Source organism: Chaetodon auriga, chromosome 2, assembly GCF_051107435.1.
Source record: "Chaetodon auriga isolate fChaAug3 chromosome 2, fChaAug3.hap1, whole genome shotgun sequence".
NCBI lineage: Eukaryota > Metazoa > Chordata > Actinopteri > Chaetodontiformes > Chaetodontidae > Chaetodon > Chaetodon auriga.
In genome coordinates, this window is record NC_135075.1 from 23,207,691 (window position 1) to 23,228,246 (window position 20,556).

The 20,556-nt window shown below is 42.5% G+C and overlaps 1 protein-coding gene across 1 annotated transcript in view; it reads left to right on the plus strand.

Moving 5' to 3' along the window:
- The first annotated feature begins 428 nt into the window (after positions 1-428).
- The window catches only part of tafa3a (TAFA chemokine like family member 3a), an 88,617-nt gene continuing 68,489 nt past the window's right edge, over positions 429-20,556 (plus strand). The window contains exon 1 of the mRNA XM_076741713.1: positions 429-922. The gene's annotated coding sequence lies outside the window, so the exon portion shown is untranslated. The remainder of the gene's footprint in view (positions 923-20,556) is intronic.

Below are 20,556 nucleotides of genomic sequence, written 5' to 3' on the forward strand. Positions count from 1 at the left end.
TAACTTTCACATAGTGTCTAAATATTTTATATACATACCCGCTGGCCCAAGCTTTAAGCACCTTGTTGAAAATATCAGTTTCACATCATAAAATGGGGCATGTTTGGTTTTTTCTGCAATAAAGGAAAATGAAACTGGATACAAGTTATTTTAAATCAATCTATCGACCTAAAACACCACAAGTTGCAAACAAAGGAACATTTATTGACTAAGTTTTTCTCTGCTGCTATAAATAGGCTGCTGCTGTCTTCACACGAGGACACAGCCATGCAGTCATCACCATGAGGAGCTGGCTGAGATTAAAAAGTCTGCACTCCTTCCTGTCACCGCCTCGCACCTCCGCCACAGACGTCCACTGGGTGGCGCTGAAGCACCAGCGCAGCACCGGCAGCCGCCACACAGGCACACACACACACACACACACACACACACACACACGCGCGCGCACACTCTGAGATGATTCCGGCTGCTCTCCCATCCCTCGGACACCTCAAATCCATTTCTCTAACTGCGCGAAGACGTTGCCAAAAACCCAACTGCAACCAGTATCTGGCAGGAGGATTGTAAGAAAAAAAAAAAAAAAAAATCATGCTTGAATGCAGAAAGTATGAGTGAGGGTCCGGCGTGGGGTCCAGCTGCTGTGGCGCTCTGGCGGAGGGGAAGTTGTGAGTCAGAGCCGGAGGACCAGCAACTTTTATAGACTTTCAAGTCCGCCGGTCGCAAGTCGCAGCAGCCCCATTCAGACTTGTTTTACTCAGGGATCGCGCGCCCGGACAGCTCTGACATTAGACCAGTGTTCAGGTTATGTGTTACCGGGGGTGTCTTGAAGCGACGAGGAAATGGCATTTCTGTTTTTTGTGGTTGACAATGGAGAATAAATGAAAGGGACGTTTCAGGGGATTAATTGACAGCACAACGACAGGTAGGTGGTGGAAAAAAAGTCTTTTATCTTGAACATGAAATTGCGGCGTTTGCAACCTCGAATTGAGTAGAAATGATTGCAATCAAACAATTTCTGGTCACGTGTGACTGCGAAACAGCCGAGCAGCCAAACCTATGAATAAACTAAGCTTATCGATCGGGATATTGATCGTTTCCACTGTGATAAATAGTTATTAACTTGTGAGACGCCAGCAAGCTACTGCAAACTAATGACTTAAAGTGGCGTGCAGGTGTAGCTGCGGGCTGGGGAATGTGCGGCTTTCATACTGTCTCCATCCAGAGAGATCAGATCTGTGCGGCAGCATGAGATCATCACTGACTGCTTACATTAGATAAAAATCAAGTTTGCCCTCAGAGGGATCTGCCTGCTGCTTTTGGGTGCACAAAGGCGCTGAAGCAACTCTCTGCTGTGTGCAAACCCAAAAAGAAACTTTTTCTTTAGAAACATGTTTATAAAAGGCAATTGAGTGATGTGTGTGTGTGTGTGTGTGTGTGTGTGTGTGTGGGTGGTCTCATCAGCATGCAGACAAGTTAATATCTGATAATGGCTTCAGAGGAGAAGAATCTGAAATTATTTAACAGATTTTTCACTGATAATCTTGTGAAAACTGCCATATAATCCCGCCCTTATCTATCTGTCAGTCTAGATTACATCTGATCTGATGTTTGATGTGTTCAGTGGACAGTATTTCTAGACGGAAGTGTTTCCATCACTGGTACCTTAGTCAAGGTAACTCTCAACATGGCTCCCCGTTGGGACCTGGAGCTGAATTCACAGCGTTATCCGTGTCCTCCATCTGTGTGATTCCCCTCAACTTCAGAATAAGCCAAAAAAAAAAAAAAAAAAAAGAGCAGCTTCAGCTATAAGCGGCTTGTTTGTGACTTAAGAGAAGTACAATGCTGTTATCTTGTTGGATTATGTTGAGAAGACACGGGTGGAGTCCCTAATGAAAACTGGCTCTTGTATTTGCTGTCAGCTGCTTTGCACACAGACTGTAGATATTTATGATTGTGCTTACACACCACAGTGAATATTTCTGTTTCCTCTCACCTCTTTGCTCTCCCCGTCTCACTTCCTCTCTTCTTTTTTTTCCCCATCTCCTTGTTCTTTTATCTGCCCTCCATCTCCTTGACAAGCGGTGTGCGGTCAGCTGTCCCCCCCCCCCCCTTTCCCTCAATTAGTGCTATCATCGCATTTCATCCTGCGGAATATGGGGATGGTAATAACCTTACACTCGTATTGCGGGGTGATACAATTCTGCTGTGATTAATTGAAGTCCCCTCAGAGAGTCAGAGGAGGCGTAGATCTTCCCTTTCACACTCACTGACAGGCAACCCATTATATTGTTTTATAGATCGCCGTCAGTAGCCCTTGAAGCTGCCTGCGTCCCTCTGTTGTTCTGGAGGGTTTTATTGTGCAGTGTTATTGGTTGGTATTGCTGACAGGCAGAGCAAAGGCCACCCTGGGATTACTGGAGATGGGATCCCTGTGACAGTTCCACTGTATTTGACAGTAACACTGGAAACTTGGAAAAGATTTGTGTGCTCTGCAGTGGTTGTTGTAAAAAGTGGGAATTAGTTATGGAGCTAAAGGCTTAGAATAAAGTTTTGTCTGTACCTGTGAACACCCTGCTATCATAACCTTGCAATACTGCACTGTGACATGCATATTCCCAAGCAGGCGGCGTAACAAAAAAAGGTCGCTCGTGCCGTTCTGGGCCGACAAACGTGCTGCATTTCTGCAAAATAACCAGAATGCAGAGGTTTGACGGATTAGCTGGCAATTTCAGTTGTATGTGTGTGTGTGTGTGTGTGTGTGTGTGTGTGTGTGTGTGTTTCTTTTAAAGCCACCATTACACAGACATTGCAACAAACAGCAGAGCCTGAAGAAGGCAGAGTGCAGACTGAGGCTTGGAGAGAGTACTTGATATGCATGAGCCACCAGGTGATTTCCAGAGGAAGAGAACACCATGGATAAGAGGCTTGTCTCTAGTTTTAAGGAGCCACCCCAGGCAGTATTTGTGTTCTCCGCCAGCTTCCTGCTCACTCTGTCAGATCAATAGGGCATGATATGAGCGTCTGGATTGTGTTTGCAGGCATGAGACGAAACAATACATTTTAGTTTTTGCGCTGTGTGTATGTACTTATGCACAGCTGTGGTAGTTGTACTCTTAAGACTGCCTGCTGAGGCTACATCCTTTCCAAATGTCTCCATGTAGCATTTGACATCTCTGCATTTCTTATAGGGCGGGCATGCCAAACATGTCTGTTGATGCAGGATGCACATACATGTGGCAGCCCGGCGTCTTGTCACAGAGAACATAGCTCTGCAGAGTTAACCATAAAACCCTGGCTATTGCATCATTTCAGAAACTCTGTATTCACCACCAGTCTTGCAGATTTGGCTTAACGGAACAATAAAAAGTCAGCCATCTATCTACATGATTACACCCGATTTCAGCACCCCGAGATTCGCTGCTCAGTGGTGTTCATAGGCTAATGTGTTTAGAAAGCACAGTTTGTTCCGCCTCTCAAAGCGCCTACTCGAGCTGCTGGGGTGAATCCGTCGCGTGTTTAAAGGGAAATTCAAAGCCTCACCATAGCGAACGAAATGCAGCATTGTTACGCTTGTGTGCAGCTCTGTCATGTACAGAGGAGGAGGAGGATATGGGGAGAGCACATCCCATGTTTTATAGATGCCATTTAAAGGAGCATGCCCAAGATGGGCTGACTGCAATGAACTGTAACCGCCGACAAAACACCAAGACAATAAACAAACAAATTGGTTTCCAGGAAGCCAGCAGTGTCCCTCTCCCTCGCCCCGGCTGATCCTTGCCGATGCGGCAGGCTGTTTTTTTTTTTCTTCAGAGATTGTGAAGCACAACTCCATCTCTTATTTATTCATGCTGATTTGCTGTGTGCATGTTTGGTTGTGGGTGTACATGAGTGTGTGTGAGAAGGAGAGAGAGAGTGTGTGTTGACAGCTGAAGTGTTTGTAAAAGTGGGTGATTTCTTGAGTGTTTATATGGATGCGTGTATCTGCTTCTGTAGCTCTTAATTATCTGTTGACATTATTTGTGTGCTGTGATGTCATGGAGTCATATCAGTTCCGGCTTTTGTTCGCTCAGTGGACGTGACTGGAGTCCAGACTCGCTCATGCAAAGTTCATTTGACTCTGTTGGAAAAACCCCCTCATGTCATCAATATAAAGGCATCGTTCCAATAGTGGAATCAACTTTTTACTTTTAAAGTCCTGCATTTTTTTTTTTTTAAGAGAAATTTGTTTTGAGCATGTCTCTGATGAATCATATTCTGTAGATTTGGGAGTGGGAAGAGCTATTTTGGTTTTCCTCTGGTTCCAGAATGAAGTCCCACTCGTTTTTCCTATAGACAGCGTGAGGTAACTGACAGCTGAAGCTCTTCTGCAGTTCGGATGGTCATGAAAGTCTCTGGGCTGAATCATCGGTACAAAAGATGAACAACTGTGTTCAAAAATATCTGTTTCTCTGAGGAAAAAGTCAAAGGTGCAAGGCTTTGTACTGAAAAATGTAAGGTGAGAGTAACTTAAAGTGGAAACAGAAACTTTTCAGCTCCCTAGCGTTTCCAGCTGGTGTTATTGTTGGCGCCGCGGTCGCAAACCCAAGCGGATCGCTTTCCATTTTCCTCAGAGCCCAGCAGCTACCGAAAACACAGGACACACCGCATTTATTTTCATATTTCCATGAAGAAATGAACAATACCACTTTGGAAATAAGAGAGAAGAAAGAGCATGTTCACTGAAGATGTGAGGTGAAGTTGTCAGAATTTTAAATGGAGTAATGACGTAGTTTGAATATTGAGTAAGTAAGTACAGCAGGAGGTTGCTGCAGAGGAGGGGAGGTGGGAGCAGGAGAGAAAACTTGAGTTTGTTCATTCGTTTAATCTAGAGTGGAGACAAGAAAGCATATACAAGTGGTGCCAGCCGGACTGGATCGCCAGTCAGCCTTCATCTCCCGGGAGGTCGCACCCGATGGCAGACAGAAATGCATAGTGATAGAAGGCTTATAAGAACCAATCAAAACACAAATAATGTCATTATTCTGTAGCTGTTACAGTGTGCTATCAGCATTCAGTTTTGCTGCCCTCTCTGGTTGAACATATCAAGCCTGTGTGACCTTTGACCACAGCCAACAGTGTCCTGAGTACACCTGTACATCACTGCAGAAAGGCGAGAACTTAAACCAGTGGAGGTCAGCAAAAACAAGGTTTCCAGGCGATAACTTACTCTTTGACTGCACCTTTTACAACTCCCATGATGCATTTTCAGATTCTTTGCCAATTGTGGATGAATTCATCGATTATGGCGCCGTGTTTTGTAGAAGATTTTAAACTTTTTCTTAATAAAAAAGAGAGATTATAGAAAAATCTGAATAGTTTTCTGAGATGAAAATATGTCTCTTAAAATTTCCAATCTTGATGATCATCTTCCATTAATCTTTTGATCCCACTCGTGACCCCTGATTCCCCAGTTGGGAACCACTGATGTACAAAATCCTTACAGGTCTATTCAGGTTTAGATTCACAGTATTTTGGCTTCAAAAGGATTCTTCTGTCTTTTGAAATGAAGCCAACTGGATTCCCAGATCTCTTTTTTGTTGTCGGGGTGCCATATGCAAGCAAACTCACATTTTCTAAGTCGAAATGTCTATCCTGAACATACTCTATGTACAGTGGAGGAGCCATGTGTCTCTGCCTGGGAATTTCTCCAGCTGACTCAAGTGCTCTGGACGCTGAGGACAATCAGGTTTGAGTGGAGAAGCCTCAGCAGAGCTTAGGAATCCACTCGTCCATGGAGGTGGTTTTGGGCATCAGGCTTTTCTACCAACTGTACTTTCTGTCTCTCTCGTCCTTCAGCCCATCGCTCTGTTCCCTTTCCTTGAGTTAGTCAGTATTTGGCAGCTTTCATTCTCAATTTTGTGCCATTGCACTGAATTCCCATCAGCTCCTTCTCCAGCACAGCAGCGAGGAACTCAATTCTCCAAGCCCTTAAAACCATTGGCCCGGTGAAAAGGTTGGGGAATTGCAGATTTTCAGAAACCCACTTCTAAACCCTGGTTCCTGTTGGATTCAGGGAACTCTCATTTTTGGTTGGCAGATTTTCTCCCTCCCTCTCTTGCGATGCTTGAGGGTCTTAATGAAATATGTTTTTTTTTTTGCCCCTCTCCTACTCTTTTCTGGTGTTTTTGTCAAGCTCCACCTCATGCCTGTAATCATTAAATTGCAATTTGAGTAGAAAATTTCAATTACAGGGTTTAAAAATGAGCCTGTTATTTTCTACGCTTGTTATTTCTTTGTTGAGAAAACAGGAGAAAGGCAGCCCTGTTGTGATTGTAATTAAACGAATTGGATTCAGTGAAATCGGCAATTAATGTCAAAGGTCTCTCAATTTGCTTCATAGAAGAGGGCCGATGTTCAGGCCTTTTTTCTTATTGACGATTTCCTCCTGTGGTTTGCTTGATGTGAATTTAGCAGGCCCTTCATCTGCCCTCCTGCTCGTCATTGCACAAACAAAAGGAGGTGGGTTGAATGTTGTCACCGAACGTGGAGGCCGGTTTTTTCATTGTCAGATCCCAGCAATTGAAAAACTGAGGTCTCTTCAAAGCAGGCTCCTATCTTCAAAAGAAATGTACCCATGTCATTAAATGTATTGTGCAGAAGCCGACGTCTGAGCCTTGATCTAATGTACAAGATGAGAATGAGAAACAGAAAATCTGGGTACTTGTGTTATCTCCACACCATGATAGAATTAGCTCAAGGGTATCCACAGTTTAAGATTTTCTTTCATCCGTTCAAACATGCCCCCTCTCTCAGTCAGTTATGTGCACAATGTACTTGCACTATAAATACATACGGAACATTTCACTTTTAATTATTCTTTTGCACTTTGATTTATCAGTCACATTTTAATGGGACTAAGTGATGAAGCACAGTATTGTGTGTGAGGAGTATACAGGCTTCTACAGTGCTCAATACAGGAGTACCAGGAGGGTCTGGGAGGGGTTTAAATTGGCCCATTTTTAAAACCTGATGAATTCTTTAAAATAATATTGAAATAGTACCATAATTAATATTAGACATATCTGAGATGTAACAAATGTTGCATTTAATTACACCAAATCAATGAGAACTTTTAAGAAATTGCAAAAATTATGGATTAAAAATAAGGTGAGAAAGTGCTCACCTTTTAGTAGGATGTGACTATGCCACAATCTGCTTCAAAATTTATCTGTATCCAGAAACCTGGACCTGATGGAGTCCTGAAGTCCTGTAGGATCTGTGAACTAACCAGGATACCTTCCGCTACCTTTTCATTTTTCTGATCATCATAATCAAAAATGGCATCATATTCAGTGATGACTGCTTTCCACTTATTGTAATAATGACAAAACATGTTCAGTCTGACATTTAAGGATGGAAATATCAGATATTATAGACTTTGGTGCTGCTGACAGTCTCCTCTTTGGTTGGTGAGCTAATGTCACGTTAGCTAATGTTAGCTAACATCATGTGTCAACTCCAAATGTCCAGAGATCCAGATTCATCAGTTAGATTAACTGAGAGTGTAGCAGGAGGTACGTCTGACTGTTGTCTGCTAGCATTAGCTGTTGTTCAGTGCTCGACTGCTATCTAGCTACAAAGTACAGGGCAGGAAAAGGAAGTGTGCAGGTAGTTAACGTTAGCTCTTTGCTCACTGATGGACTCGTTACTTGTACTGGACTTTTGTGGTGAAGAGGGAGCTGAGCCGCAAGGCAAAACTTTCCATTTGTGATTCGATCTATGTTGCAACCCTCAACTGTGGTCATGAGCTATTGTGACCAAAAGAATGAAACCACAGATACAAAAATGAGTTTCCTCCGTAGGGCGGCCGGGCTCAGTCTTAGAGATAAGGTGAGGAGCATCCGGAGGGAGCTCGGAGTCGAGCCGTGGCTGCAGCAGAGCCAGTTGAGGTGGTTTGGGCATCTGATTAGGACGCCTCCTGGGCGTCTCCCTTTGGAGGTTTTCCGGGCATGTCCAACTGGGAAGAGACCCGGGGTAGACCCAGAACTCACTGGAGGGATTATATATCTCATCTGGCCTGGAAAGCTTTGGAATCCCCTCGGAGGAGCTGGAAAACGATACTGGGCAGAGGGACGCCTGGAATGCCCTGCTTAGCCTGCTGCCATGGATAAACTGAAGAAAATGGATGGATGGATGAGACTCATCACTCAGTGAAAAACATCTTTGGTAGAGCATACAGACATCATGTTTGCAGCATGTTTTGGCTAAAGCTGGAATTATGCTTCTCTGCACATAAGCTAACATGCATATATATTGTTTGGACTCATTCAAATCTGGATTTCTTTGATATTTTGAGTCTCTCACAAAGAAGCACCATGTTAAACAAACTCATTTCACCACAGTGACAGTGCAAACTTTGGATTTATCGTCATGATGTAAATGGACAGGACAATGGGCAAATACATGAATTGAAGAGGAATTTATTGGCCTGTGCTCTGTTAGAAGATGTGGCAGTACTAAGATGAAATGTACGCCCAAACTGTTGGATCAACCCATCAGCTTGGTTTGGGAAGTATGCGCATCACCTCAGTTTCACAGACATGTTTATTTGTATCTCCACAGACGCGTAATTGTAGTTTAACTCACAAAATAAAGTGTATGTTGACACAGCTTATAAAATCAAAAATGAGAAGCCTGTTAACAGCATCGATCCTGCTATTGATTTTAAGGGGGACAATTGGTTGTTGTGGGAGGCTGTGAAGGGACAATTTAGTGTTTTAAAAGGGGTCATTTTCACAATGAGTGCTCTGGCTAGAACTCTGTGCGAGTCTGTGTGAACATTTCTTAAGCTTACAGATGCCTTTATCATTCTCAGCCCTTCCTCTTGTTGCCACCGCTGAATCCGTGCAGCACAGCGAGGCTTTTCCAGTTACTGCAGCACATTTCTGATGCTTAGATTGATGTCCTTTCCACAGACCAGCATCAATTTTCAGATATAAAGCAGAATTATAAGCCTTGGGATGGAAAACAATTTTGTTCTCTCCCCCTCCCTGTTCCTTTTCTTCTTGCTTTCGCTCTCTCTTTCCTTCAAACACACACAATCACACACACAACAACTCCCTCGCCGCAGCGTGCGGGGTGACTAATTTCTCTTGGGCTTTGGACGTCGGCGTGAGAGAGGTTGAGATGGAGAAAATGAAAGAGAGAGGAGAAGCAGTGGTGCACTGGCAGCGCAGAGGAAGCCACCCAATTTGAAGGAGCCTGATACCACCTCTTATCTCATCTTTTTGGCCTCATGTCTGTCTCAGAAACCAGTGCGAGCCCAGAGCACCCAGCATGCATGTAGCCTCTTTGGGACTGTATCAATTTGATCATTGTTTACTCCCCAGTTTCAGGTACTGGAGACACATCACAAGCAATGTGCGTGGTGCTCCCATCTGTGAGGAGAAATTGAAATCTAAGTGTGCTGTTTTTGCATCCAATTTGAGCCATCTTTGCTGGATTCTGTGGAGTGGAACGACTGCCAATCAGTAGGGCTTTGTTTAGCCTCTGTGTCCTGCTGGCAAGTGGCTGGTACAAATATCAGCTGCTGTGGTGTCACACACTGTGCATTCATACAATTTAAAGAACATTGAACTGAAATAGGTTATATGGCTTTTATAAGGGTGTTTTAGACCACACAGTCATTTGGTGGATTCATGTCCAGGTAAAATAATCAACGTTTGTTACAAAACCTTTAGTGAAATAAAGTTTGTCTCACAGAAATCTGTTCCAATAAAGTGAAGTAGTTCAAAGAAGTTAAAGTTATTGAAAAGAAAAGCATCACCTGCTACAATTTCAAAGGCCAAAGTGGACTTTTCCAGAGTCTGATGGAGTGCCTGAGATTGTTGAAAATATTGGCAGCAATTCAGCAGGAACGTTTTCCAGCTGCGTGCAGGTAACCGTGCCCCATAGAAGGTCCTCAGACTTCAGAATAGTGAATAATGACGAGGCAGTCAGGTACGACTTCCTGACCCTGGATGTCCAGAGGATGCAGCTGTGTTGTGTTCAGGTTGCGCCGCAGTTTCAGTGTTCATGTGAAGCATCTCAGAAGTATTCAAGGTGTATTCAGCCGCCATAATATTATCTTGTCTTAGTTTTGTATCTGTGTTTTCTGAATAGTGTATGTGAAAAGACGGAAAAACAAACTTGTTCCTGACCTTCCTTTGCCGACCAAGCGAAGTGACATGAGTGCCAAGAAAAACTAGTTTCAACCTGCCTGTAAAGAAAACTCAGCGATACTACAATAGAAACTTCAATAAATATAGAAATTTATATGCATTCACAGACGAACGTAGCGAGGCCACTTCATAAATGAATCATTTGCTAATGTTATATAGATCAGCAATAGGGTGCCTCATGATTAAAGCACATGCCTCATACCTCTAAATGTCCCTGGTTTGATTCCAGTCGGTACCTCTTGCTCCACAAGGTAAGTGGTCAGTCAGCCCATTGATGTGCTGCAACCTGCAAACCAAAGAGCTTTCTTAAACGCTACTTTTCGGCTGTCTCATTGAGGCAGACAGGAAATGAGGGGAGAACCTCTTTCTTTTGTTGACAGGTTGTAGCTCGCCAGTGGACCGCTTGCCCTCTGGAAAAGAGCTGAAGAACATCTGGACCAAAATCCATTTATTAATGACTAACATTTATAACCGCAGATTTGACGGCTCATTAAAAAGTGAGAAAGAGAGAAACTCATTACCCCCATGACACTCAAGTCTGCGGTTACTAATGTTAGTAAGTCATTAATAAAGGGTCATTATTTTATCAGCGTCTGATAAGCCAGTCAGTCTGCGGATATGAATGTTAGCAAGTCAATAAATGCTCATGGGTGTCTAATTTTTCCAGCCATGACAAACATTGGTGAGTCATTAGAAGAGGTCAAACTGTTGTCAGTTTGGAAGAGAATAAATACCAGCCAGCCAGATTTTTCATGACCTGCTAACCCCAAATTTGTTCTAAGTAATAATTTATAAGTGATCTATGAATAATTAGTAGATGATTTATTGATAATGATTAATTCCAACTTATAAACTTATATATCATGCCATTGTTTTTTCTGAATGAACACTGATTGAATGGAACTGAAGATATGATGCTGCACAGTGGAGGGAAAGAAAAGATGGCTTCCTCTTGTTATTATTTGTTGGGACGTCTTCCTCTGCCCTGCTGCGGTACTGATGTTGGCCATTGTCTACTTTTAATACTAAAATTTTGTGCCAGTGCCAAAATAAGGTCATTATTTTGGTGCTAGTGCAGAGACAGAGCTCTGTAGACACACATATCAAGGCTAATTTTATGGAGGACTTAGCATGCACCCCACTAATGACGTGACTTAGCAAGTTTCACTGCTGACACTGAACACCTTCCTGCCTCATGATTAGAGACATAATGGGGGTATTTTTGCAGCTATTCCCTTCCTCCCTCTTCTACATCTCCTAACACCTCTTCCCCTGGCCCTAATTCATTTAAACATTTAAAACAGGGACCTCAATTATTCATGTCCCCCAGCCGTCTGTGGCCATGGCCTCCTGTGGCACCCCGGTGCAGAGTGTGTCTGGATGGACACATTCCCAGGCTGCTCATTAATTGATGCCTCAGTTGATGCCAGAGGTCTAATGCACTCTCACTCTGCTTGCTTTCCCTGTCAATCCAGCATGTCGTCTCCTCCCTCGCTCACACGGAGGGTGTGAGGGGTTTTTGCAGAGATGTCATGAAGGAGCGCTAAAAAGGTTCAAAGGGTGTCTTCACCCCACTGGCCTGCTAAGAGGAAAGGCTATGTTAGACAAGGGGTTAAAACTGAAGGAAAACTCAGTTCATGGCCAGACCTCAGGGGTCAAGACTGGTGTAAATTGACAACATACTTTTTTCTTTTTTTTTTTTTTTTCTGTTCTTCTTTCTTTTCTGTCCTTGTTTCATTTCTCTGGAGCCGGGCCCCATATTCTCCATCATTCAGCTCAGTATGTGGGTGGTGGTTACCTTCTCTGCCGTTGTCTAATTTAAAGAGCTGTCTGTACCAGAAGGGAAGGTTCAAGGGGACCATTATACTGAACATTCACTACAGGGAGTTAAGTAAAAGTTAAGTAATTAAAAACTGCAAAAGCATACAAGCAGGACTTTTTTCAGGACTGTCTTTTCTACTCATTAAAGAGATTAGATGACAGGAGGAGTTTATATATATATATATGTATATATAAAACAAGAGTTATTTTTCTACTTCATCAACTCATCCTCAAAATTTTTCAAAGTTTAGTTGGAGAAATGCACCTATAAGAAACTACCTCATTTCTTACTTTCAGGTGACCCTGTAAGGCAAAGCAATATCAACTCGCTGCAAAAAAAATGGACAAACAAATCTTTTCTACTGCTCTGCTTTCCAGGAAATAGCCACAGCCTCACCCAAGCACAAGTACAACGCTGACAAAAGCTCCTGCCTTCTCCCGCCTACTCAGCTCTTATATGTTACCAAACTGACTGCCAGCAACTCAAATGGAAGCATTACAACATTAAACAGTGCTACAAACTCACTCGAGCTCTGTTGGACAAAGTTTAGCTTGCAGTGTTTAGCAGTGCAGGCGGTGACTGAATGTTTTACCCTTGGAGCTTACCGTAGCTGCTTCCTGCTGAAACCAGTCAGCACGGGAGGATGTAACGGGTTACATTAATGTTACGGTTACACTTTTTGGGATATTTTTAAAAATATCATTATACTTGTATTTTTCATCTCAAGTAATGCACTTTACTACATTTTAAGTTGCATCCATTGCAGAGTAAAAACAAAAGTCACATGAAATGTGACTTTTGTCATGATAAACGATGTTAGGATGGATTAGAAGGAATGAACCACATCAGCAGCTGCTGTAGAGAAGACGCTGATGGTGTTTCTGCAGCTGCAGGAGGGCAGAGCTCCAGAGATGTGACACTCTGCACTCAGCTGACACTCCGGAAAAGATAGATATTGAATGTGTGTGTTCACTGGGGATGTGAGAGGCGTGTTCACGCCTGGGCCGCACTTAGCAGCTTCTGAACAGTTCAGAAAACGCAATAAAATTAAGGCTGATGTCATTATGGATTTGCAGTATTGCTCCAAGGTGTTGGAGCAATAAAAAAAAGAAGAAGAAAAAACTACACTACTTTAATTTATTCCTGATTCAATGCTCTGTCAGAGTTGAGCCTGCAGAGCACTCGTTCAGCTCAGAGCTTTTGACCCTCCGTTTGCTTTGAGACGTGTGTTTGTGGGCTGTAGCTGCTGTAGTTTATATTGTCGATATATCACTGTGTTGTCTGCCTTGATGGTGCTTTATTTGATTTACTGGATGTAGCATACTATTGCTCCACCCGCTGTGGTGTCCATGGCTCTATCTACTTATTGTCATTTTAGTTTGGTCCTCTTCTATGGTTAATTCTGTTGAGGCTGTACTGAGGCAGTTGTATATTTCCAACTGATAATCAATTGTATGCACAGGCTGCAAATATCCGTCTATGTTAGAGGAGTTTCTTCTGGGTTTAGACACAAGGCTCGTGGTGCAGTTTGCACCTGGAGACAGCGTGATGTGATTCCACTGGTGTATACGTTGCCATCGTGATAACATGATAGTTGGATTACCCATAGTGCAGAATAGATTAATAATTGTTTTGCATGTCGATTTGCAGCAGCGTCTTATTTCAGCCTCTGTCATGACACAGCATGCGCACCAGTGTGTGGGTAGATTTTTGTTTATTTACTGGAAAACACAAGCAGAATCAATACAACACAGTAAATGTGATTTCATAAGTTATGAGCCTTGTGTAGCCCCCAGCTTAACATTTTGAAAGATTAAAGAAGCATGAATTGCTTAACTTCCACCAGCACATCCTGTTAGCATGCCCTGCACTCTGTGGCTTCAGAGATGCACGACAGACACATTTGGATGTCTGTACCTGTTAGATACTCACACAGCTCTGGACTTCCTGCACTACTCGCAGCCTCTTGTCACAGGTTGCATATATTTATGAGTCCTTGGGGTTGACCCTCAGGTTGGGAATCAGCTGTCTGTCGTATTTTCATATTGAATAACTTTTTGTGTCATTATTAGGTGAATTTACTACCATTTTAACTGTTACTGATAGCATGTGCTTCAACTGCATTTGGTTGATGGATTTGCTTCAAGGGATTTCTGTTTTAATTGTCAATGCTTCGCTGTGATAAGAAACTGTAGAAAAAAAAAAAAAAGGAGTCTTGACTCTTGAGTGCCTTTTTTCCACAGAAACACAAAGCCTGCAGTACAAGGGCCTGTCATGGATGCCTGAGTGCCAGCCTGAGCACTGTATTAGAAGTGTGCAAGAAATCAATTCAGGAAATATAGAGGCAATTATTTTGTCTCCCACATTTGCTGACAAAGTAGCAGCTAAGCGAGCCAAGAAGAAAATACAGAATTAAAGAGAAGAAAATAAATAGGTCTCCACTGTGTTGTTTGGAGACTGTATATAGAGCACGTGTGTGTTTTGAAAACATGTACACCTCTGCAGAGCAGCTGTAATTAATGAGGACTGTGAATGTTATTGATTTGCTGAAATATATGCTGATAAATGTTGGAAGGAACATAGACTCAGGAGGACAAGCGTGTCTCACACTCTGCCTCCATATGCATTTCTCTTATAAGTAGATAATGTTTTGGCCCTCAGGCCGTCGTCAAGATCAACAATCATGATTGTTGATGATTGCCGATCCTGACAAAGGCCTGAGGGTCGAAATGTCATCTCATATAAGAAAAATGCATATGGAGGCAGAGTGTGCAGCACTTTTTCTACTTCCAGTGATCAGCACCTCACTGCAACCCTTCGGGTGTGTCACTTGGCATTACAGGAACATTTAGTTCTTAATTTAAAGTCCAGATAAAACAGCATTTTGAGAGTATCTAGCCTCCCTATCGGGAAGCTGTGCCATAACAAAGAGAGACTCACAGTGATTCAGAGGTTGGATGCTGGCCTCCATTCAGTCATAGAGGACTATTCTCCTCTTTCAACACCTTCATCAGCCCTGTTATGGGAGCAGGCAGACGTACACCGCATCCATTCTGCAGAACAAGGTCTGAGATGGCGAACCATAAAGACACACTGGCGTACCATTGCTGTTGCTAACTAACTAACTATGAATAATAGCTTTGTGTGCTAAAAGCTGAAGCTTGAGAGATGGGTGGGTGCTATGATGTTATTGATTGAAATCGGTTGGCTCATGCTTAGCTAAGCTTAGGCCGTATTTTGTTTGACAGGAAGAAAACACATTTAGATTTTGACGATACAAAGAAATTGATTTTTTTGTGCTTGTTTTGAGACATATATTGTTAAATAGGTGCACAGTATGACCTGGGATGTGATCTAAGGGGTTAGAAAGGCATCTTTCATTTCATCTGGACTTTAAGATCAGGCCAGACTTTTGAAGTCGGTGTCAGTGTTTAGTGTGTTTGTGTCTATTATACTCAGTAGATTCAGTTCTCTTTGTTATCCTCTTTTTGGAGATGCCTGTGTTTTCTGCTGTCCATATAAGCTCCTTATACTGGAGTTGTTGATGGGTCCAATTTTCCACAGAAAACAGCAGCACAATAAGTACAAATAAATTTGAGCAATCATTGGAAAACTATTGGAAAGCCAGTTGGAAAAGTCAAACATCTTCGCTCATCTGCTGCTGAACTACTGCAAATTAAATCAGACTCTAAGAACTGTTTGCGATCAATATCTTAAGTTGATTTGATTTATGAGTTGGGCTCACCAGCATAAAATCACCCTCATCAGTCTCTTTTATTAATCAAAATGAAATCCTGATTGATACCATCTTTCATTTCTGTCATTAACTGTGTGTGTTCTGCCATTTACTCCCTAGTCAGATCTCAGAACCTCATTACGCTCACAGGTCTCTCTTGCGGTGCTTTTCAGCCTCTTATTTTCCCGTCAAATGAGGTGTGCAAAGATCAGCTGTAAGCCATCAGCAACAGAGGCCAAATGGAAGGGTAATACAACCCTCCTTATGCAAAGATGCGCAGCTGCGATCTATGTATTAGCATTTGGGAACAACTCAAACCTCATAATCCTCTGGATAATTAAAAAGGGCACTTTCCCCCCCCGGTATGGCCTATTATCTGCAAATGAGGTCTGTAAGAAGTGAGGGAGAAACAGAGGGTGGATGAGAGGGAGTTGATAGCTTGACAGTTAACAGTTTGTGGAGCCTCCATAGAATTAATGGTGTGAGACTTGACAGACAGAGATTCTGTATTAAGATATGGCATATCTTGCCCCGAAGGCCCCTTGGGCACCACTGGGACTACAGAGCTGGACATGTACTTGGAAATTTGCATTACACCGAGGGTTGTGAAGGCATTTCCCCTCATCGTGCTCGAGCAAAGCAAGAGGAGACTTGGCTACAGATTGAGCACGTTCTTCCCAAAGAGCATGTTCTATGACACCGCTGTAAGAATCTGACAGGACATCATCCTGACCGCTCTGAGGAGAAGAATAAATCTGCACTGAAAAGGGAGAAAATGAAACGGTGCTGGCTCACTGCTAATGAACTGTGATATGTTATAGAAGCTGTCTCTTCCATCTGTTCAGAAAAAAAAGACAGAAGAAACTAAAAGGCTGCAGCGGTGGTGGTGGTGCTCTATATGTCTCTTGCTCAGTCTTCCTCTCAGGCGTTTAGGTGCATGTGAAACGCAGCATCTCTGAACAAAAGATGACCCGCTCATCGAGTCAGCCGTGGATAAGTAAAGGTTAATACATTCAGCGTCCTGCGATGCGTCACTGTACAGCACAAACATCCACTGCAGGTCTAAGACTTGTTATTTCTACAAGTCAACTCACAGCAACCTGTCTCTTGCCATTATATATTAATTATATATATGTTAATGTCTTGTAGCTGTGAAGGAACGTGACATCACCACTCTTAATCCCGCCTACAAGGCTCTAATTGGTCGGTTACTTCTCAAACTGGTGGACACAGCCATCATTGGACACCAGATCTATTGTCAATCTAGAACCAGGCTACACGACGGCTTATTTCTCTAAGTCGTCGGCCTTTCATGACCAAATAAGCAACAGTAAAGTTAAAGTTAGAACTAAAAACATTATTATCTATTAAGAAGTTAACACATTTAAAAATTTAGTTAATCAGTTTCATCACAACTGTGCAGCTGTTTCCCTTGATGAGATTTTAATCTGCTTTTCACTGGCATATGGCAGCAGAACTAAATCACGACAGCTGTCATCAGATTCTACTTAAGATTCATAAACTGCTAAATTCTGATTAAAAATAAGTGCCATCGTGTATTTGTTACAGTAATCTCTCATGGTAAATAACCAACAACAAAAAGCATGTTCCTGCGTGTAGAACCCATCATATCGCCCGATAAGACGCTGAATGAGAAGTTGTGTTTTAAGGCCCTTCATGCAGATAGTTTGTTTTTGTTCTAATTTAGCTGCCGGCTTTCCTTTTGTAGCTTGTCTTCTGATGCTGTGTGTAGTTCAGCGTGATGTGTATATGCCCTTTCATCTCTCAGCATTCCTCATCTGCCAGGTTCGAATTTTGTTTCCAAGAATACCGTTGCACTGATTGTGTGTGTCTTTTTGTGTGCATGCATAAGTCTTTGCTGCGTGGTCATTATTAGTATACATGAGCGCTTGCGGTGTCTGTGTATGTGTGTGGGAAGCACAAGGCTCTGCTTTGGGGCGCCCTGGTAGTTGAGCCCTCTGAAGGGGTGGAGCAGACACTGAGCTCAGACACACCTATTCATCACTCTGAAGCAGGGAGTTCATTAAAATAGCCCACGCAGCCTCCTCTGTGGCTCCTGAACCGGAGCCAGCCTCCCATGCTAAACAAACAGGGTCAAAAAGTTAGCTCACCACTCGTTGATACGGTTCAGCACTAACAAAAGCTGAAGAAGAAAACTCCTCAAAGTAGAAAAGCTGTTGCTTGATGTTTGTTCACACAGATATTTGGACACGAACACTGTCACATACTCTTTCTTTGATCAGAAACTTCCTTCCTTTACACTGAATACTAAATTTTCAGCTTTTTGACATTGAAACTCGAGTATTTCCTTCAGGAAAATCAAGGTACAAGTCTGCCTCTGTCTTGGAGAATCACTGTTCCATCAGCATATTAGGGCTGAAATAAACCAACGTTTCTGCAATTTATGGTCGAGCTAGACTATAAGAAATATCAATTTTAAATATCACGTTTTAGTATCCGGCAGCTGCAGTGTCCACTTTGCACCAACCTTCAACAATACAGAGGCAGCAGACAGAAAATGTTCTGCACTGACTTCTCACCAACAAATATCAAAAACCAGAAAAATGAAAAAAGCAGCAGTTAGTGGTGGAGATTTAGTTTTTTTTGCTCAGCCAAAAGTTGTAAATTTACATCCATTACGTACTCTCTGCTGCTGTAGTCTGGAATGAATAAAGATGTTTTAAAAGATGAAAAATGAAAAACAAATAGAGCCTCCAAATGTTTGTAGCCATTAGTGCTACAGTAAAGTTGATCAAAGACTCAGATTATTGAAGCAAAACAAAAGCAGGATGCTCATAATAACTCTTAAAGCTTCTCAAACCGCAGTATGTGCATCACACATCCAGTAATATACTCCACGCCCTCCAGTTCTTATTGAAAATGCTGCTAAGTAAACCACTCACCAGCCTATGGCTTGTTCCAGAGTCACTGAATTAATTGGTTTTCTTCCCTTTCTGTTATTGTTTAATTGGAGAGCAAACAGCAGTAGAAGCGCTCTCCATGTTTTTCACTTTCACCATTGCATATTTCTGCCACAGCCCTGCTCTGTATGTAAATTTGACATATGGAGAACGTCATTGATGCAGCGTTCACTGCAGAAGGTGTTTGTGGAGCAGAAACCTGCTGTTTTGAGCCGTGTATATAAACTGTAGGGATGCTTTGTGTTTGGCTGTTTGTCTGTGTTTCTATACCTATATGTCTTGTAAATACAGTATTAGGTATAAGCGCTGCATATGTGTTCTTCTGTATGTTTGTTTTGCTACTTGACGCAGGTACAGTGACAAAACAGATCAAATCAAATTCCCTCTATGTGCAGTCTACCATGGTTTCGCTTCAAATCTGAATGATAACTTGAGAAAATGTCCTTCTTCGAATCTTTGAATGGGATGTTGACAAAGACACAGCGGACGAGCAGGCAGCAAAGAGGCAGATATACAGTCTGCATGTTTCCTCAGTGAATGTCACTCCAGTGTTATAATGCAGTGAAAGCTTTTGTCGGCTGTTGTGGGTGTAATGTATACCGTAACAATGTTGTTTGGTGGCTTTTGCTGTGATTTGAACTTTTCACTGTGGCACAGCACAGCACGGCATGGCACGGCTCTCTCCGTAACCTCCTGTTATGTTGCCTGGAAGCTTTTCTTACATCTCACGATCCCTGTCCACTACATTATACAGCCCAGAGAATCCCGCTGTTGTTGATGAGAAAGAAAGATCTCGCTAACTGAAGGACAAACAGATGAGGCAGAGTGGCTGAGAGCAGGAAGAGTGAAATAGCTCCTGGAAAGCATCACACAGAATAATGTTAAAATTGTGTCTTGAAGAGCCTTAAAGAGCATGTGAGTATAGATATGCCATATGCTATTAAAGTGCCAGCAGTTATTAAATGTATCTTTGATGGATGCTTTTGTGTCACATCAGTAATGTAATGAATTGGCAGACGGTGGTGCAGCAGCTCCGATTATAAAGTAAAAGCTAATGAACTGGGAAGAGCTCAGGAAACATGTTCACAAAGGCTGCACAGTCTTGTACATTGACTTTAAGCAGCAGTTCATCATTTTGTGAAGTATGGAAATAAATTGATTTACTTTCTTGACAAAACTTAGATGAGAAGATTGATACCACTTTCATGTCTGTACAGTGAACACAAGGCTGGAGCCAGAAGCTGGTTAGCTTAGCTTTGCAAGACTGGAAATATGTAGAAACAGCTAGCCTACTGTAGCTTTGGAGGTGCTAGTAGTTAAGCTAACAGGCTCCAGCTTCATATGTATGTAATTTGTATCTGCATCAAGATCCAAATTCATGGTGATGGACAATCATGGGTATTTGCCAGTTTTAGTTTTTTGCTGGTTGAACATGAACAAAACTGTCCAGCTTACTGGGTATTTAAAATGTTCCTGCATCTTTATCTGGATCTGCACGTTCCACCACCTTTCCATTACATTTCATTGAAAAACATCAATATAGCTGAAGTCACAGCATCTGATGCTGTTGAAAATATTATGGGCTGCCATCAAATTTCAAAACAAATGTTAAAAAAATCAAATTACCACAATGCTGATTCACACAGGGCTGATATTACCAGATGACCTCTGTATTGCAGGTCATTCGTGGCTGAATTTTTACTATACAAATCAGCAGATTGAGATCACTAGTCCCTTGCGAACAGAGCTGAACACAACATTCAAACTGGTGTTCGCCTTGCATCGTTTCCTGTCAGGACACAGCGACACAGCACATTAATTTCTCATCCACACCAGTGCAGCCCAGTTCACACAGTG